This window comes from Pan troglodytes, chromosome 4, assembly GCF_028858775.2.
Source record: "Pan troglodytes isolate AG18354 chromosome 4, NHGRI_mPanTro3-v2.0_pri, whole genome shotgun sequence".
Lineage (NCBI taxonomy): Eukaryota > Metazoa > Chordata > Mammalia > Primates > Hominidae > Pan > Pan troglodytes.
Window position 1 is genome coordinate 148,524,970 of NC_072402.2, and position 14,040 is coordinate 148,539,009.

Sequence of the window (14,040 nt, forward strand, 5' to 3'; positions counted from 1 at the left end):
AGGGGAAAAAAGAGAGATTGGATAGGTCCTATGATATGAGGTGTTTCAATAGAGGTGCAATTATATATATATATATATATTTTTTTTTCAGTAGAGATGGGGTTTCACCATATTGGCCAGGCTGGTCTCGAACTCCTGACCTCAAGTGATCCACCTACCTCCACCTCCCAAAGTGCTGGGATTACAGGTATGAGCCACCACGCCCAGCCCTAATAGTATTTTGTAGGTTAAGAAATGAGTGGGAGGTTAGGAAGTTGAGACAGTGAGAACAGAAACCTTTCTAAGAGTAGCACTGTGATACAGAGGTAAGAGTTAGAGGAGAGTGTCAGGGGGAAATGGTGAAGGGGGTTTCTGTCTTAGTACATTTGGGTGGCTCTAACAAAATACCTGAGACTGGTAATTCAGAAACAACAGAAATTTACTGCTCACAGTTCTGGAGACAGGGAGGTTCAAAGCACATGCAGATTTTGTGTCTGGTGAGAGCCTGTCCCTCATAGATTTTTTTTTTTTTTTTTTTTTTTTGAGACAGAGTTTTGCTCTTGTTGCCCAGGCTGGAGTGCAATGGTACGATCTTGGCTCACCACAACCTCCGCCTCCTGGATTCAAGCTATTCTCTTGCCTCAGCCTCCCGAGTAGCTGGGATTACTGGCATGCGCCACCATGCCTGGCTAATTTTGTATTTTTTGTAGAAATGGGGTTTCTCCATGTTGGTCAGGCTGGTCTCGATCTCCCAACCTCAGGTGATCCGCCTGCCTTGGCCTCCCAAAGTGTTGGGATTACAGGCATGAGCCACGGTGCCCGGCCTATAGATGGTACTTTCTATGTGTCCTCATGGTGGAAGAGACAAACAAGCTCCCTCAGGCCTCTTTTACATGGAAACGAATCCCATTCATTACAGCAGAGTCCTCATGACCTCATCACCTCCCAAAGGCTTCACCTCTTAGTGCCATCACCATCGGGGTTGGGTTTCAACATATGAATTTTGCAGGGACACAAACATTCAGACCATAGCAAGGGGATAGTTAAGATGTCATAAGATTCTGATAGGTTTGCTCAGCATCTCTTCCAACTGTTTTTCTGGCATGCCTTCCTGGATGGCAGAGGCTGGAAAGTAAAACAACAACAAAAAACTACAGTGAAAGTAAAAACCTGTATTTCTGTAACTACACTTGATAGAGATTCAAAAGTGATTTAGGCTTTGCTGTTCAGATGCACGCATACCATGTTTTAGTTTGGAACCCAGTTCAGCTGGGAGAGCTAGGACAGAGTGTGAGACAATCACAACACTGGTGTGAATCCCAAAGCTGCAGCACAATCTGGAGCCAAGCCCGCAGCTTTCTCATGCCTGGATCTCAGTTGAGGTGGGACAGTCCTGCAGCCCACAGCCAAGGCTGTGGCTTTCTTGTTCCCTAGCTTCCCACTTGTTACGGAAGTAGTAGCTCCCCAGAATGGCCGATTCTGCAGTGTTGATCTGGAAGGAATTCTAGTAACCCCTGCCTTCTGTGCTCTCCCAATCCTTTTAATGATTTTAAGCACATAATTCCCCATATTAAAGCATGTTTAGGCTGGACGTGGTGGCTCACGCCTGTAATCCCGGCACTTTGGGAGGTCGAGAGGACAGGAGTTCGAGACCAGCCTGGCCAACGTGGTGAAACCCCCTCTCTACTAAAAGTACAAAAATTAGCTAGGCATGGTGGTAGGCGCCTGTAGTCCCACCTACTTGAGAGGCTGAGGCAGGAGAATCACTTGAACCCGGGAGGTGGAGGTTGCACTGAGCCGAGGTTGCGCCACTGCAGTCCAGCCTGGGCAACAGAGCGAGACTCTGGCTCTAAATAAATAAATAAATAAATAAATAAATAAATAAAGCAAGCATGTTTAATTTCCATTTGCCAGAGTATACCTTAATTGATCCAGATGGAAGAAAAATCTATTAATTCCTATCAATTATTATCCTAGCAATTCAACTTCTAAGTCCATCATGTGATCCAGTATTACAGAAGAAGAAGTCTGTTAATGGGAGGCAGATGGTCTTCTAGCAATAGAGATGGCAAGGAACTGGTGGCCTCAAGGAGAGCTCAGAGAGGTCTACTGGTGGTGACAGAATGAGAACTTTGCTTATAGTATTGCTGAAACAATACTATAAGAATAATGAACACTCTGGGATGCCAACACAGGCGGATCACTTGAGGTCAGGAGTTAGAGATCAGCCTGGCCAATATGGTGAAACCCTGTCTCTACTAAAAAAACAAACAAACAAAAAAGTGGGATAGTTGAGTTATAAAATGTATTGTGTTTTGTTGGCCTCTTTGAAAAATAAGGGGTCTGATAATATGTAACAGAGTTTAAAAATTGTATCTATTGAAATTAGTGCTTATATTAGTTGTGTGAGATGATTTACATTTAAAAATGTAAAGAATATATGTGTGCTTATAGGTAAGAACAATACATGAACATATTTTCCATCTGCTCCCAATACGTGTCAGTTCATCTTTCTACACTTAACATTTACTGAAGGTAGCAGAAGTAACGTTCTGGAAGAAAAGGATGTTTGGTAAATCAGAACACTATTTCTTGTAATAACTAAAGATCATTAATAACATTTCTTCCAAACTTCCCCCTCCCCAACTCCAACTCCAGAAATAACCAACTAGTTTGATAATTACTAGAAGAAAAAAGAGAAACAATTGTAATATTTATACAGACATAAAGGAATGGTCTGGTAAATATGGTACAAACAATGAAATAAAACACGGCAACTGAGCACTATCTATTATATTGGTAGTCAACAAAAAGCAAAATACAAAATTGCACCTTCTCAACACCAAAAAATTTGCAGATTTTGCCATTACTTTTAGAATGGTAAAAACTGCATTACTTTTGCACCAACCCAAAACAATTATCTATAATAAAGTCATGAATACATATATTGTCAATTTGTCACTAATAAAATTATTTTGGTGGTATTTTGTTCCATTTCTTCTTACAGGGGTAATTTTTTCTGTTATACCTCAAATGTAACTGGCTTAATCTGATTTCTTTTTTCAACCAAATATGTGTCTTTGGAAACAAACATTCTAATGTCATGCCTCTATACATATCTACCTAGTCCAAGGGAATGCAGTTTGGGAGACTGTGTGTACATGTGTGCACACTCCTGTGCGTACATGTTAAAGTGTAACGTGATCCACCTGAAATGTACATGCAGCTGTTTATATCATGTAGCCATCCATTTCATGATAAATATGTTTGGAAATAAATTTGTAGTACTACCTCCCAACAGCAAATCTTATTTCCTTTTAGTTTCAGTAATAGTATTTAGTATTAGTTGTCACTAATAAGGATTATTTTTAATTTGCAGATGGAAAGCTTCTTCCTTTCCATCCACAAATCGAGTGTTTCTTCTCAAAGGCAATGGTTCTCAAACTTTAGTATGCAACAGAATCACCTGAGGAGCTTTTCTTTTTTTGAGATGGAGTCTCGCTCTGTCGCCCAGGCAGGAGGGCAGTGGCGCGATCTCTGCTCACTGCAAGCTCCGCCTCCCGGGTTCAGGCCATTCTCCTGCCTCACCCTCCCGAGTAGCTGGGACTACAGGCACCCGCCACCACTCAAAATCCTGGTCCTTATCTGCAAAGATTCTATTTCAGTGGGCCTATGACGGAGCCAAGAATTCTGCATTTTTAAGGCAACTTGCTATCCTTTGAGAAACATTGCACTGAAGTATTTGGGAACTTTGTTTCACTGTGATAGCTGTCTGGGACTTAAATCTTCCGCCAAAGGAAAACCTGGAAAATTTTGTGATTAAGCAAGCAATTCAAGCCCACGCGTAGTAGTAGACTGGGAACCGGCGGGTGTGAGACCCAGGCTCTATGTGGCCTACACTCTTCTGAACTCTTCTGAGTCTTGATTCCTGGTCTGTGAAGTGTGCAGTGTATCCGAATTAAATGAGAAAATCATTCCGTGCTTTTAGGGTGAGTTTGAATAACTTTTAGGCAGTCCACCGGATGGCGATATAACTTCTTTTTCAAATGGAGTGGTTAGCCTGCCGAAGTTGTGAGAGTCAATCCTACAACATTCCTAGCAGATCAAGATTTTATGTTCCCAGTTCTGGCTTCAGAGACTGTAGCGATAACATAGGGCTCATGCAGTCCAACATCCCGTATAATACAGGTTGCCAGTTGTTGCCTTTTCAGTATTTCTCCTGTGTGATCCTGGACTGCTTGTGTCAGATTCACACAGGAGCATTTGCTTACAAATGCAGCTTCCAGGGCCCTGCTTCAGACGTACTGACCGAGAATCTCTGGAACTGGTTCTTCAGTATCTGCTTTGCAAAAACAATCCGTAAGTGCTCAACAAACAGGTTAAAGTCTGAGAGCCACGTGCCAGTGAAAAGGAGGTTCACTTCTTGCTGAAGCCACCCCTTATTAACTGTTTTGTTAGAATTCATCCCTCGGTGAGAGTGGGATTAAGGATTCAGGGATGCTAGTTCTGCCCTCTTGAGGCCACACTGAAGAGATCAACTTCCTTTTTCTTGGGAAATGTCTGAACATTTTGAAGGTCGCTAATCATGACTTACCTCACCTCCGCCCCTATCTTCTCTGGGGGTGGGGAAGAAGTCATACTTTGCATTACAGGTTGGCTGTCATCCTCCTTCCCTTTCCAGGAACACTATAACCAGAGACTAAGAGCGACGACCTTCACTATTTCTTAGCTTTGTGATCGTGAGCAAATAACATAAACTCTTTGAGCCTCAATTTCCTCTTCTGTAAAATACGAGTGAAAATAATTATACCTACTTCAAAGGATTGTTATGATTATTACATGGGGTCATGAATGCAAAGTGAAAAGGTAAAATATAGCAAAATGTGATCTATTATTAACAATAATGAGCTTCAGTTTCTATATCTGTAAAATGGTGATGATAACTGCTAGAGCATGGGGAGAATTAAATGAGGTAATATAAGTAAGGTAGTTGGTTAATGTCTGACTTAGAAGAGGCTCTCAATAGTAGTAATTATAAGATGGCCAATAATGTAAAAACACCAATGGTCTATGCCCCTAATGATGTGGGATTTAAAAAATCACTGAAGTAATGAGATTAGCAATTTCCTTACTGTTATCCTGTAGGATCAGCCTTAGAACAAGTATAAAACTTGTATCTCTTCTATATTAAGTTCCTTTTAGAAAATGTTTCATAATGAATCCACAATTATTTAATAAAACACAAAGTATTCAATTTTTAAGTTTTAATTCCTCACAGAAATTGCTTTCTAAAGTTTTAAGGGTGCAAAAAACATTAAAAATCTTTCAGTAAGCTAAAACTTTAATTAGGCCCTTATATAATTCTTGCTAAAGAGAGAGAATGGAACTGAGACTGTGAAATGAAATGACAATGATAATATTTCCTTTGAAATTTTTAAGGCCAAGTTGCATTAATGCAACTTTGAAATTGTTCCAATCACACAAGGTATTTAATTAAAGCGAATGAAAGGCTCTTCAATTCCCATAAAGATTTACATGGTAGGAAAAATGTTTCTGTTTTAGCAGGTCTATAACATTATTTTTTAAAATTACAAAAATTATTGTATCTACTTTTAAAGGTGGACAGCAATAGTTATAGAGAGAATCATTTAATTTTGAAGTCAAGCAGACCAAATTCCCATCCGGCTCCACCAGCGTGTTCCCTTTAGAAAGTAACATTTAAGAGTTTCATTGCCCTCGTTTGTAAAAAAGGGGATCATATTTGCCTCCACAATGCCGCTGAGGGGTTTAAACAAGGTGCTGAATCTGGAACACTTACAGAGAGCCTGTAATAAGTACTCAGTGCTTAAATGTTACCTAAAAACAAAGGAAGATCATTAGCACTACCGTAAAAAATTATATATGGGTGGGGCACATTGGCTTGATTGGTTTCGCTATATGGGTTTCAACCAAACATCTTGGGGAAAAATTCGGAAGGCAATAAAAGGAAAGTGGAAAGGACAAAGAGGATTGGAGTTGGGGAGGGTAAGAGACAGTTATAAGTCTGAGGAAAAATTAGGAAATAGCATAGAATTCTAATTCAAATAACTTAATTACCCTTGTATTTATATTTTTTCTTAAAGTTGTTTTACTTTAGTGAGCAGTCTTTCTTCTCAGATTGTGTCTTAGCATATTAATGAAAAAAACAGATTATAATATTACTGTACAATAAGAGTTTAGCAGTGATTGAAATTCAGTGTCAATGAAGACACAGGGCAATGGAGAGAAAAATCATAGATATGTCATTGAAACAGTTTTAGTAATTTTTCATTTCAACAACAAATTTCATAATAATGATATAAGTACATTCTTTATTTATATATATATATATATATATATGTTCTTTTTATAGAGATGGGGTCTCACTGTGTTGACCAGGCTGGTCTTGAACTCCTGGTCTCAAGCAATCCTCCCATCTTGGCCTCCCAAAGTGCTGGGATTACAGATGCGAACCACCATGCCCGGCCTCTGAATTTTAAAATAGTTATGAGTGCCTTTAGAATTTCTACTGTTGGAGCCCTTTATGCTTCTATTTACCTTCAATCAAGATTTGCACCTCAGAAAACATAGTTACTTTTTGTTGTTGTTGTTGTTGTTGTTAGGAAAAGTTCAGTATGAATGCTGTTGTCTCATTCTACATAGCAATTGTTTGGGTCATGTAATAAAGAATTGATACCTACTCTAAAAATGAAGATATTTTGTGTTCTAGGAATTGAGTGGCACTTGGTCAAAGAATGATTTATAGAATCTCTGGGCATAAAGGGAATTGATTGCTCTTTAGTTTTTCTTTTCCACACTTAGTACTAAATTATTTTGAATTTATGGGAAGTTAAGCTAAGTGAACCACATCTTTCCATTTTGTTGCAAGGAGCTTATCACTTTCTAAACGGAGAACTATACTGTCTCGGAGTAATGGATTGAATAGTGGCCCCCCCCCAAAATTATGTCTACTTCCTAAATCGCAGAACCTGTGAATGTTACTTTGAAAAAAAAAGGGGGTCTTTGTAGATGTCATTAAGTTAAGGATCTCCAGATGGGGAGGTGATCCTGGATTATCTGAGTGGGTTCTAACCCAGTGACAAGAGTCCTTATAAAAGACACACGAAGGACTGACACACAGAGATGAGAAAGAGGCAATGTAACCATGGAGACAGAGACTGGAGTGATGTGCCACAAATCAAGGCAAGTTTGTAGCCACCAGAAGACGGAAGAGGTAAGAAGTACATCATCCCCTGGCCTCCAGAGGAGTGTGGCCCTGCTAACACTCTGATTTTGGACTCCTGGCATCCAACTGCGTGAGTATAAATTTCTGTTGTTTTAAGCCACCAAGTTTGTGGTCATTTGTTACAGCGGCCACAGGAAGCTAATACACAGGGTAAGCTGATAGGGGAATGAGAGAGTTTTTTCACAGTTGCATGAATGGGTTAAGAATTCTAAAGAATAATTAGCCAGGTGTGGTGGTGGATGCCTGTAATCCCAGCTACTCGAGAGGCTGGGAGGCAGGAGAATCACTGGAACCCGAGAGGCGGAGGTTGCAGTGAGCCAAGATGGCACCACTACACTCTAGCCTGGGCGACAGAGGGCGACTCTGTCTCAAAAAAAAAAAAAAAAAAGTTATTTGAAAGAATAAACATTATTGGGTAAGGGGAGATGACATGGTAGCCATTAGAAAGAGGGGTGGGGGGAGTGAGGAAAAAAGGCAAAAAACAGAGACCAGGAAGGTGAATAACCAGAATGTGAGCTAAGGAGATGGAATAGGAAGGACACCGTACCCAGGCAGAGTATGGACTGAGGAGAAAAATAAATGATATCCCTAAATATGTTTTAATTTCAGGGAGTTACTTTGTCTTCTCATATTTTACTCAGATCGCTGTGTGTGTGTGTGTGTGTGTGTGTGTGTGTGATGAAATACATATTTTAATTAAATATTTTACCTCAGAAACAGCCTCTCAGAGACTGTTTTTGGATAAAATGCAATGTTTTGGTAATATTCTCTTCAGAAACATTAAGTTAGGATGTTAGGGTGATGGAAAAACCTCAATAAAAACCAGTAGCTTAAGTATGGAGACACTCAGAACTCAGTCATCACATTGGGAAGAAAATGAGATAGTGGAAAAGAAGAAAAAGTCACCCAGGAAAGAGCCCGAGAAAACTTCTAAGAGTCGGAGTTTTTCACTGATGCTTACCAAAGCTTAGCTGTGTGGAATAATGGAGGAATGCATCCTTTTAACTTTAGTCAAGCTTTTTAAATTCTGAAAAGGGGACTCTTTCACTTAGAGTGCTGCAGCACAAGGAAAGCAATTGTTTGGAGAAAATAGGCTATGCATTCTGAAAAAAAATATTTCTTTTTGGCAAAGGCTATGGATTCCTGTCAATCTAAAGGGATCTCTAAACTTAGGGAGAGGGTAGGAAGTAGCTCTGCCCTCTGAGAGGCTCTATTTTATTCTGAAAGGCCGAATGTGACAAAAGCAGCTTTAATGATCAGACAGAGCTGAGGTATCCAAAGCTACATATAAAATAGAAGCTTAGGACACCTGAAAAAACAGACAAGAATTAACACAATAGCAAACAAAATGGCAGACTCAATCACTGCACCTGGCCGAAATATTTCTATGAAGTCAGAGTTTAGCTAGGTACCAGAGCAATTTTCTCCCTAAAACTGGGTAATGAAAATTTGAACAGAAGAGATGGAATGTGCTGATTAATTTTATGTGTTAACTTGACTGGGCTGAAGGATGCCCAGATAGCTGGTAAAACATTATTTCTGGGTGTATCTGTGAAGATGTTTCCAGAAGAGGTTAGTATTTGAATTGGTAGGCTGAGTAAAGTAGATTACTCTCACCAATGTGGTGGTTAGAGAGTCCATCAACCAACCCAATGAGGACTCGAATAGAAGAAAAAGGTGGAGGAAAGGCAAATTTGTTCTCTTTTCTTGAGCTGGCACATCCATCTTCTCCCGCCCTTGGATGACAGAATTTCTGGTTCTCTGATCTTCACACTTGGGCTAAATTACCCACTGGCTTTCCCAGTTCTCCAACTTGCAGATAGCAGGTTGCAGAGCTTCTCAGCCTCTGTAAGCACATGAGCTAATTCCCATAATTAATCTCTGTCTCTGTCTCTCTATTTTTCTTTCACTTAATAAATATGGAGATTTATTGAAGAATCAAGAGGATATACCACTGGTTCTGTTTCTCTGGTGAATCTTAATACATAAGGTTAAAATAGATTAACATTAGAAGCGAAAAGTGAAAATGGCTCAAAATATATTTTAAAACTTCTACTTCAAACTTTAGAAAACACGATTTCTTGGTCATCAAATCATGGAAGAACATCTCATTCTTGGAATATGTTGAGGTATATGAGAAATCTTCTCATTGCTTCTCAGAATTCTTAGCACCTGCAAAACCATTATTTTGTTTATATAATCTTACAGAAATGTTACCCAACTACTAGATTCACATGAAATAATTTTTTTTCTTTTGATAGAAAACCAGCGAGGTCAGTAATTTCTGTCGGGAGAAAGAGCAGGAGAAACAATTCTCCTTACATGAATTCTTAGGTGTCCAGTTGAAAACATTCCAGAATCGGGGGTGGACCATGTATGGTGGGAAGCACAAACTTCAGAGCCAGATCCCCAAAGTTTGGTGAAAAGGCCAGGAAAAGCACCAAATAAACACACAGCCATGCAGCCCTTAACAAGTCTACCTTGTAAAAGCAATTTTGTTCATCTCTTTCTTCAGGAAACACTTTTTCTTGTGGCGGTGTTTACTTTGTTAAACGAAGAAAGTTCCCTGCCTTCTCTCTCTCCAGTTAGGGCTAAAACCTGGACACTGACAGAGCTAATGTATGTTTGATCTAATCAGTCAAGATCAAGTGGGGGAAAGCAATAAAAATAAATTTCAAAATGTTCTCTATCAAAAATTTTTCAAGAAAAATGTTCTAATTAAGAATCTCCCTCAAGTATGTTTCTGTACAATTGGACCAGTGAACTGGGACTGGCAGTGTCAAGAGGGTTGTAGAAATGAAAGTATTGCCTCATTTTCTGATTTTTGTTCCCAACTACAGGAGCTCCCACAGTGTTCTACTCTTTCCATTTTAGGGAGAAGATGTAGAGCAGTACAACTTTTTTCCCTCCATGACATGTCCCAGACCTTTCCGAACTCTTTAGTGCCTCTGATTATTAGTAAACAATTCAAGCTTACAGATGGAGACTGTAACTTTGATGTCATTTTTCTTCTCCTTGGTTTACAGCCAGGAATCATTGCATGTCTTCCAGGTATTGGCAGGAACACATACATTTCCCAAGCATATAGGTGGGATTAGTATAAAATAAACTTATGAGGCCTTTCATATTTTATGTTGCCTCAGACCAGGTAAGTTTTGTCTTAATTTTCTGATTATCCTGAGATGTTTCTCCATTTACTCCATTGAATCTACTTGACTCTGAGTTCTTTTTTTCTTTATTCTTCTCTATTCTTATTCTTTTTTTTTTAAATGCTTGATGGTGATAATATCTCTTCGCTTCAAGTGATAATGTTCATTCCTTACCCTGTTAGATATTTTTAATGTAATTCTTATAAACTTCTTAATTTTCTCAAAGGCCCATGCCTCTATGATAATGATCAGCACTTGTTTAATTTGAAAATGTCAGGCATATGTAAGAGATTCAATTGCCCAGGAGCTCATAACTCCTTACTCATTCATTAAAAACAAATCATCGGGATGCTTCTGCTCTAATGTTTAGAGCCTTTCTTTTAACAAATGGTCTCTTAATTTTCATGGTAGAAAAGACTTTTTTTTCCTTCTGTGATACAGAACAGTTTTCAATTATTTAGTCATCATGAGCTGAAGCAGGGTAGCCATAGATATGCTAGACTATTTTTCTACAATAACCCCAGCATGTCCTTTATTTAGGAGAAATTTTGACTGATGGTGGAAAGAAATTTAAAGTACTCCTGCATTAAATGAAGTTATGATTCATACTAACAGTGAAACTGATTATTTGAATCTCAGAAGGCATACATTTCTAAAACAATGTTTGTTATGATTATCTTCTAAGAGAATATCGAGATTTGCAAAATTCATTCTTTCTTTCATTTCATTGTATCATCCTTTTCCTATGTGAACAATCTCACACGGCTTTTCCTTCTTTCAGAGTGGATTTGGCATTTTTTCTCTTTCATTTGTATGCTTTCCATTTACTTTGTATTTAAAGACAATCTCAAACTTGTAAAAAGTTACAAGTACAGTAAAAGAACTTTTTTTTGAAAATTTTTGAGTGTAGTTGCTAACATGATCATTCAACTTACCTGACTACTTCTATGTATTCCACTACAAACAAGAATGTTTCCTACAAACATTCTTCTACATAACCAACTTACCATCAAAGTCAGCAAATTAACAGTGATAGGTTACTACCATATAATCCTCAAATTCTTTCAAGTTTCCTCAATTTTCTCAATGATGTCCTTCATAGCAAAGGGATCCAGTTCAGCGTCATGTGTTTCATTTTGTTGTCATATCTGTTTGGTTTTCTGGTTTTCTTCAATGTGGAACAGTTCCCTAGTCTTTCTTGGCCTTTATGACCTTAACACTTTTGAAGATTACAGGCCAATTATTTTGTAGAATAGCTCTCAATTTGAGTTCACCTAATGTTTTCTTATGAATAGATTTAGGTTTGCATCTTTGATAGGAATATCATAGCAATGGTGACAATTTTGATTCACCTCATTACTGGTGATGTTAACTTTGGTCACTGATTGGTGTCTGCTAGACTTCTCCACTGTAAAGTTACTCTTTCTTCCCTTTGTAATTAATAAATATTTTGTAAGGTGGTACTTTGAGACTATGCAAATATCCTGTTCCTCATCAGACTTTCAATTTGTCCATTCATTTATTTATTTCAGTGTGGACTCATGGGTTCCTATTTTATTCAGTAGGTTAAAACCAGTTGCTTTCATTATTTAGTTTGATGCTCAGTGTGGGGGTTCAATCAGGCTGGTGGGAAAAATATTACAGATAGTTACAGTAATAGCCACAAACTCTCTTGGAAGGCCTGAGAGTTTGTATAACATCAGTGATAGATCTGGCTGAAGGCGGCCTGGTCCCTTTACCTTTAGTTAAATAAGTTAAAGTAGTAACTAAGGAATGTGGGGAAGTTATCTAGCTAGCTTGTTTACTCATGTGGTCTTAAGACTAACCTTTGATGTACGGCAGGTGCTTAATTGCTTTCTACTTGGGAATTCCACAGTGTCAATTACCCTCTAGTGGTGTTGACTCAAGCCTTTGTCAATTAATCTTCACCAAATAAATGTGAGTCTCACTAGCTGGTCAGGGCCACAGTCACAACTGTTTACAGTACTCTCCAGGGAGTCTGTAAGTGGCTCGGACACTCAGCTGGACTGGCAAAGCAGAATATCTGTGTGTCAGTGTACTTCATTCATCCATGGCTGGCTCAGGGTCTGCGGGTCAGACCCCCCCAAGTGAGAACTCTTTCAAGAGTCTTTTTGATATGTTCTCATAAGTCTTTCAGTGCTTCTTTACTTCCTGGCAAAGATGTCCCAGGCTCATCTTATAGTTTCCCTGCCCTAGACTTGGGATCAGCCATTTCTCCAAGGAGCCTTGGATCCTGTTTTGGAGTATGGTCTTCAGAAAAGATGTCAGAGCCAGGTGTGCTCATTGTTACTGAGGGCTTGTTACTTCCTGTTTTCAATGGACAGAGCTAGTTAATATATATATATATATATATATATATATATATATACTTATATACATACATAAGCACATTTTTACACCTATACTTCTATATCCCTATTGAAAACCATGGGTTCACTTTGATATCTCCAATTCCAATCTAACAGCACAGGGCTCATTCATGTTTTCTCTCCTTCCATATTTGAAACTTCCTTCTCCAATAGTGAGAAGTCTTGATATATTTTTGATCAAGCCTTCTGTATGTCACCAGTCTGTCATTGCTGCTGCATCCCACACTCCCTGTGCAATGCTTTCCCCACCTGCTTGGGCTTCAATATCCCACACCAGGCTTCTCCTCTCCTTGATGTTCTTCTTGCTCTACTTGAGCTCCATTACCCCTAACTAGTCCAGCATCCTCACCTTGCCTGGGCTTTAGCACTCTGATTTGGGTAACCACAGGATTCCCCCTATCCTTGCCATATTCATTTCTCTTGCCACTTAGTGGCCTTTGGATTGATCTGAACAAGGAAAGGATAAAAGAGAAGTTATCATTTTATTTTCAAGTTAATATTTGCTGAGTACTATTTATCAAGCTCTATATTATCTCATTTTAGTGACATAATGAACTTGATTACATTTTACTAATTGAAGCAGTCAAGATGAAAGAAGTTGTCACTTGCCAGACTCCACAGCCAGTAAGTGGCAGTTCCAGGACTGGACGTTGTCTTGCTGACTATAAACCAATGTTCCACTTGGAAGCTGTGTACGTGTGATTCATAGAAAAAGTGGTTAATTTTCAAAGGCAATAATCATAGAATTGGAAGTGTATAAATTTTTGGGGGATATAATTGTCAGATGTCTCAATTACAAGCCCAAGATAGATGAGGCAGTATTAATTTGCTAATTACATATTTTGAAAAGATTGTACATAAAGAAAATGTTTTCTCTTTAATTACAGCATTAAGGATTTCAAAAGGTACTTTATAATTTATACCATTTCATTTCATAATTTTATTTCTTTTCTCTGTGTTTTAAAGCATGTTCTAAGGGTTAAACTTTTAAACTTTAAACTACACAGTGAATCACTTTCTTTTATTTTTTGTTTTGTTTTTTTATTTTTTTGAGATGGAGACTCAGTCTGTCTCCCAGGCTGGAGTGCAATGGTGCAATCTCGGCTCACTGTGACCTCTGCCTCCCAGGTTCAAGCGATTCTCCTGTCTCAGCCTCCTGAGTAGCTGGGATTACAAACATGCTCCACTACACCTGGCTAATTTTTGTATTTTTAGTAGAGACAGCGTGTCACAATCTTGGTCAGGCTGGTCTCGAACT